This window comes from Kryptolebias marmoratus, linkage group LG5, assembly GCF_001649575.2.
Source record: "Kryptolebias marmoratus isolate JLee-2015 linkage group LG5, ASM164957v2, whole genome shotgun sequence".
Taxonomy (NCBI): Eukaryota; Metazoa; Chordata; class Actinopteri; order Cyprinodontiformes; family Rivulidae; genus Kryptolebias; species Kryptolebias marmoratus.
In genome coordinates, this window is record NC_051434.1 from 25412500 (window position 1) to 25419019 (window position 6520).

Below are 6520 nucleotides of genomic sequence, written 5' to 3' on the forward strand. Positions count from 1 at the left end.
AGACAGAGAAAAAAGAAACACGTCCGCCTTCCACCAGGAGCAGAAAAAAAAAAAAAAAGTTTGTAGGATTCTGTCTCGAAATGGCCTCCATGGTCGAATCAGTGCCCAGAAGCCAGCACTAAACAAAAGGCAGTTAAAAAACTGTGTGGCATTTGCCAAGGCCCACAGTCTGCTAAACGGATGGACGCTGGAAAAGTGGCAGAAGGTGGATTTCTCAGATGAATCTTCAGTTGAATTAAACCACAGCCGGAGACCTACTGGAGCCCGTATGGATCCAAGATTCACCCAGAAAACAGTTAAGTTTGGTGGTGGAAAGATCATGGTCTGGAGTTACATTCAGTATGGGGGCGTGGGAAACATTGGCAAGGTGGAAGGAAATATCAATAGCCTAAAATATCAAGAAGTATATGAACCATTACATATACTTCATGTTTGGGGTAGGGCTAAAGAGGAAGCTTGGAAGACAAAACCAAAGAATCTTGATGAACTCTGGGAGGCGTGTAAGACTGCATTCTTTGCTATTCCTGATGACTTTATCAATAAATAGTATGAAATATTGTCGAACCGCATCGATGCAGTCCTTCAAGCTCATGGAAGTCACACAAAATATTAAATATGGCTCTAACAGCACCACAACTTCATTCACCAATGTTATGAAACATATCTTTGGATTTGAAGTAAATTTTTTGTTTGGTTTTCACATTACTTTCTGTGGGCAACAAAACTTTTGTCTTGCCAAAATCTGATCTTTCTGTGTTCATTAAAGGATCATTATTTCTGCAGTGAAGCAAATTCATTTCTGTAAATTAAACCTCATTTGGGAGGGTTTGAGCTTTCATATGAGTCATTTCTAAAACCAATAGATGAATTTAAAATCAGGTTATAAGCTTTTGTTTCCACAACATGGATAAGCGACAGAACTTCTGTCAGGGACTGTAAACATATAAATAAAAAATAAGAAATTAGGATGGAAGAAAAACAGAAAAATCATTTATTTGTAGGGAAATTTTAATTTTGGAAAGAAAAAGAAAATGTGTCTATTTAATGGCACCAAAACATCTAAAAAAAGTTGTTCCATGTCAATGTATCCTACTGTGAAGCATTCCCTCTTTTTTTAACAACAATCTGTAAACATCGAGGAACTGAGGAGGAGAATGTTGTCCCATTCCTGCCTGATGGAGGATCCTAGCTGTTCAACAGTCCTTTGTCTTTGCCAGATTTTTTGCTGGATGGGAGTGTTTGTTGCTCTAAAAACTGTAAATGTTTGTTTGCATTGATGGAGCCTTTCTAGATGTGTAAGTTGTCCATGCCATACACACTAATGCACCCCCATACCATCAGAGAAGCAGGCATTTGAACTGTGTGCAATAACAGGCTGGATGGTCCCTCTACTCTTTAGTACAGTATGGAATGTCTGTGGTTCCCATAAGGAATTTCAAATTTCCAGAGAAGACAGATGGTGTGCACATCTGGCTTCTTATTTGCATGATAGAGCTTTAATCAGCATTTGTGGATAGCATGACAAACGTTATTTACAGACAGTGATACGTCTATGTCATATATCAGAACCAGATCAGGAGTATAATTAAAAGAATGAGTAGGTTTGTGCACATTTTGGGTAAAACCAATTGACCCTATTAAATTATTAAAGGCTATGTTTAAACTATCCCTTTCAACATCCACGTGAATATTGAAATCCCCCACTTCTATGACTTTATCTGTATTCAATAATAAGTCAGGCAAAAACAGAGAATAAGGGCCAGGTGGATGATATATAACAACATGTAAAAGTGTCTTTTTCTGATTTCCATTTTGGATGAGAAAGACTGAGGGTCAAAGTCTCAAAAGAATTATGACAAATAATTGGTTTAGGATTAATCAATAATCCTGACTGAAAAATAGCAGCTACTCCTCCACCTCAACCTGTTGCTCTAGGAACATGAAACTTTAGATAATTACCAGGAGTGGATTTATTTACACAAACAAAATCCTCCTGTTGTATCCAGGTTTCTGTAAGACAAAATAAATCAATATGATGATCAGTTATCAAATCATTAAGTAATTGAGACTTAAAGGAGAGAGATACTATGTTCAATAATCCACATTTAATGATTTTATTTGTTGTTTTGGTAAAGTAATTGTGTTTATTTTTCTAAATATTTTTGGTGTATTTTATTTGGGCCGTAGGCAAGCTGACACTTCATGGGGGTTTAAGTGGGTAACAGAGGAGAAGCAGCAGAGAAGTGTGTAAGACTTCAACTCTGCTTCCTGGACTGGACCCTGGGTTGTCAATAATTTGGATGACAAAGAAAATCAGCCAAATTCCTAGATAGAAGAGCGTCTCCACCCAAAGTGGGATGGATGCCATCTCTCCACATCAAACCAGGTTTTTCCCAAAAAGCACTAGAATTATCTACATTGCCCATGTTGTTTACATGACACCACCTGGACACCCAGTGGTAAAACGACGACATCCGATTAAACATGTCAGAAAACTACGGAGTCTGACATAGTTTTTGTAAAGTTACACACCGAAACAACATTACCGTAAATTCCGGACTATAAGCCGCTACTTTTTTCCCAAACTTTCAACCCTGCGGCTTATTCAGTGATGCGGCCAATTTATGTAATTTTTCTAACGGCCGCCAGCGGCGCTCGAGTAGAAAAGGTAAGATTTAGATCGGTGGAATATATGCGTCGAGGAAGACTGCAACTTCTTGTCTTGTGCATAAATTAAATTAGCGTGAACATACCCTCATCATGGAAAATGCAAAAAGAAAGGCATATGACGCAGCTTTCAAGCTAAAAGCAATCGAGCAGTCCGATAAAGAAGGAAACAGAGCTGCTGCACGTAAACTTGGCATAAACNCCGACACTGAGGAAGACGACTTTGATGGCTTCAGTTCTAAGGAGGAAGATGAGGACGGCTTACCGTGATTTTTACAAGTACGGTATGTTCTTTTACCAGACCTGTTTACTGTGTTGCGAGCGTGTTGCTAGCGTGTTGCAACCATTAACTGCCCTGTCACAGGCACCGTTTGGGATGAAAGTTATATTATTATTACCGTATTAAAGCTTTGAAAACTCTCGGTGTACCGTCTTTCTTTGTAAATATGTGTAACCCATGTATAATATGTATTTGCAACTGAGTATCATTTTCCGTTCATTTTGCCGGCTGTGATTTTTGGACTGTGGACTTTAATGAAGGACATTTAGTTTCATTCGCGGGACTTGAAGTCGGGTTTGGGTTAATTTTGTGTTTGTGTTACATGTTTTAATGTGGGCACATGCAGCTTATATACAGGTGCGGCTTGTGTATGTACAAAATCGGTTTTCCTCTTAAAATGTGGTGGGTGCGCTTATAATCAGGTGCGCTCTATAGTCCGGAAATTACGGTAATTTTAGTCACCTTCGATTGGGGTAACGGGGTGTCATTACCGCAGACGTTAATAACAATCTTACTATATTTAACCTTAACCTTAGTCAGCAGTTTCAGGCAGCATTCATTGTCACCCACTCTGGCCCCTGGAATGCATTTGACTGTGGTCATTGGAGTTCCTAGTGCCACGTTTTGGACTATGGAGCTGCCAATTACCAGGGTCTGCTTCTCAGCAGGTGTGTCGTTTAGTGAGGAAAATCGGTCATAAATGTGAATGTATCAGTGGTGAACTGGGGGCTTAGCCTTAGCTCTGTGCTTACTGTCACCCAGTCGGCCTGGGGTCCTGGCTGCTCGGGGTCTGCTGGAGGACCACTAACTGGGAGTTACTCCTGTTAGCTGGCTAATGGCTTTTCGTAAGCCTCTCCTCCAAAGCTACCATGAGGCTACATTTATTACATGTACCATTATCGCAAAAGGAGGCAGAGGAATAGCTAAATATCTAACACACAGAGAGAGTGAGAACAGAAGAAGCTGGGAGAGAACCAGACGCCATGCTAAGCTAACACTAGCTAAAGTAAGCAGAATCCAAATACATCGATAAAATCAAGAACTGTTGAAAGACAAAAGGTGCCTCAAGCACGATCCAACAGTAGAAGAAAAAAAATGTGTCAAGAGTGTGTGAACCTTGTGAAGGTTAGATAAATCCAGTAAATCAAAAGATTCTACGACCAAACACATTACTCCAGCTACCAGCAGAAAAACAGGAAGCGACACAAACATCAGCACGTCAGCCAGAAGCTCATTGGGTCAGTCAGGCATAACAAGGAGGTCGCAGGTTGAGTATGAAGTTTATATGTTCTCCCAGTGCATGCACGGGTTTTTTCCAGGTACTCCAGTTTCTGTTTGATAGAAAGAAGCTTGTATATTTTTAAGTGTTATTAAATTACACTTTTGGGACTTGTAAACACCACAGCATGTGTTTTTTCCTGGTATCACTTGTATCCTGCACAAGCCTACCATTTAGATTTGTTTTAAAGTAAAATGACCTTTCATTGAGGGTCAGCTATAATTACAGCTAAACTTTGCTCTGGTCATTTTTCAGCAGTTCCACTAGTCTTTAAAAGTGAAATTACCATCACGTTTATACCAGCTACACCAGCTGATGTAGTTCACAAGAACTGGCAGCATAGTGGTTAGTTTATCTGCAGAGTTTATCTGTATGACATCAGTTATTTCAGAAGTATCACTGTTCTGTTCAGTTTAAGGCTTTAAAATGTACACTACATCACTTCATTAGTTATGTGAGATTATATTTAATATGTTTGGGAGAAAAAATATTTGACTAAATGCATTCTTTGCTTCCCTCACAATTTGATGAATTACTTGTCTTTTTTATCAGTTCAGACAGATTGGTGAGGATCCAAATTTTATGTAGTGCAATCAAAATTAATACATAGTCCTAAATTGTTGCTACTTTTCAGATTGCATGTCTACTTTACTGTTTAATTCTATATATTACTTATAATCAAGTGCTGCATCTCAAAGGACATGTAATGGTATTATTAAGTACAGAGGGCTATAGAGTATGCCTGTTTGTTTGTTTTTATCAGAGTGAAATCACAAATTCTCTTTATTGTGCATCTTGCACTTGCTGAATGGTTGAAAAATCAAAGATAGGCTTTAATGTTGTTTGGGCTACAAACTCTAAATTGTGTCGTTACTGCATCAGTAATTTAGGTACAAAATTATTTAATGTAAAACATCCAGCAACCGTGGTTTAATGGAAGGTTTTTGTCAGGTTTTAGGATTTTCAGTACAAATTTTCATTCATTGAAAGATTCATTTTCATTCAAAACAATTCATTGAAACAGATTAGGTACTTTTTACAAACACAAAAAATGAGAATTAAGTATACTGTTTTGTATAATTACATTGCCCAGCACAAGTGATTTGGGTTTGTTTACCAACTTTTTTTCATTTTTGTATTTTGTCTTTTTGCTGTTGCAATATCAAATCAATGCTGATTGTGTCATTTGCTAAGTTTTACCCTAGTTTCTCTTGATTCGCACCTAAAATATTTATATAAAACACATTCTTTTGCATAATTTAAAAAAAGAGATCCAGGTTGTTTCTTTTATCCTTTTAACTAAAGTTTGCCTGTTCAAACTAGATACACTCAGTTTCTGGCCTTTAAATTTTCTTTGTTTGTGAATGCATTTATAAATGGCTACTATAGCTGGTAGTTTTACTTGGTACCTACCGTATTTGTTAAGGATTTTTCATAACAACTATTATAACTGTTAACACTATGACACGTTGTGCTTCTAAAATTGATTTATTTTATTTTATTTATTCATTTGGACCTCTCATCTAGTGTTAAAATGGTTCTATTTACTTCTAATAGTTAAAAGTTTAAAAGTTTTATATGTACTTTTAGTCATGTGTACCAAAGAACTGTTCGCATTATTCTCACATTACCTGTCCTATCACGATTGCAAGCTTAGAGTTTTGTTTAATTCAGAGTCATCACATACAAAGAGAAAGACAATGGCATAAAGGCTGATGGACTATATCATTGGTGGGAAGGTACCTCGGAAGCCCAATGTCTGAAGTTTATTGAAACATCACCAGTGATAGATTACTTAAATACAGAAACTGGCAATTTGTGATTTTTTTTGTTCTGAACTGCACTGATTCCTTAAAATGAGAGAAGCTGAAAAGAAGATAGGCTTTTATATTCTGTTCTATATGTTTTTTGTTTGTTTGTTTTAAGCAAGGGTGATGTACAAAGTTGTAGCAGCTACAGAGGAATTCAGATGATGAGCCACACAATGAAGATCTGGGAGAGAGTTGTAGAAAATAGACTTAGTCAAGAGGTGACTATTTGTGAGCAGCAGTATGGTTTTATGCCAAGAAAGAACCACAGACACCAGCTTTGCTTTGAGGATAGTGATGGAGAAGTACAGAGAGGGTCAGAAAGAACTTCATTGTGTCTTTGTGGGTTTAGAAAAAGCAAACAACAGGAAGCTGAGGGAGGAGCTGTGCTGTTGTATGAGGAAATCTGGAGTGGCAGAGAAGTATGTTAGACTGGTACAGGACATGTATGAGGACAGCAGGACATGTATGAGGACAGCAGGACAT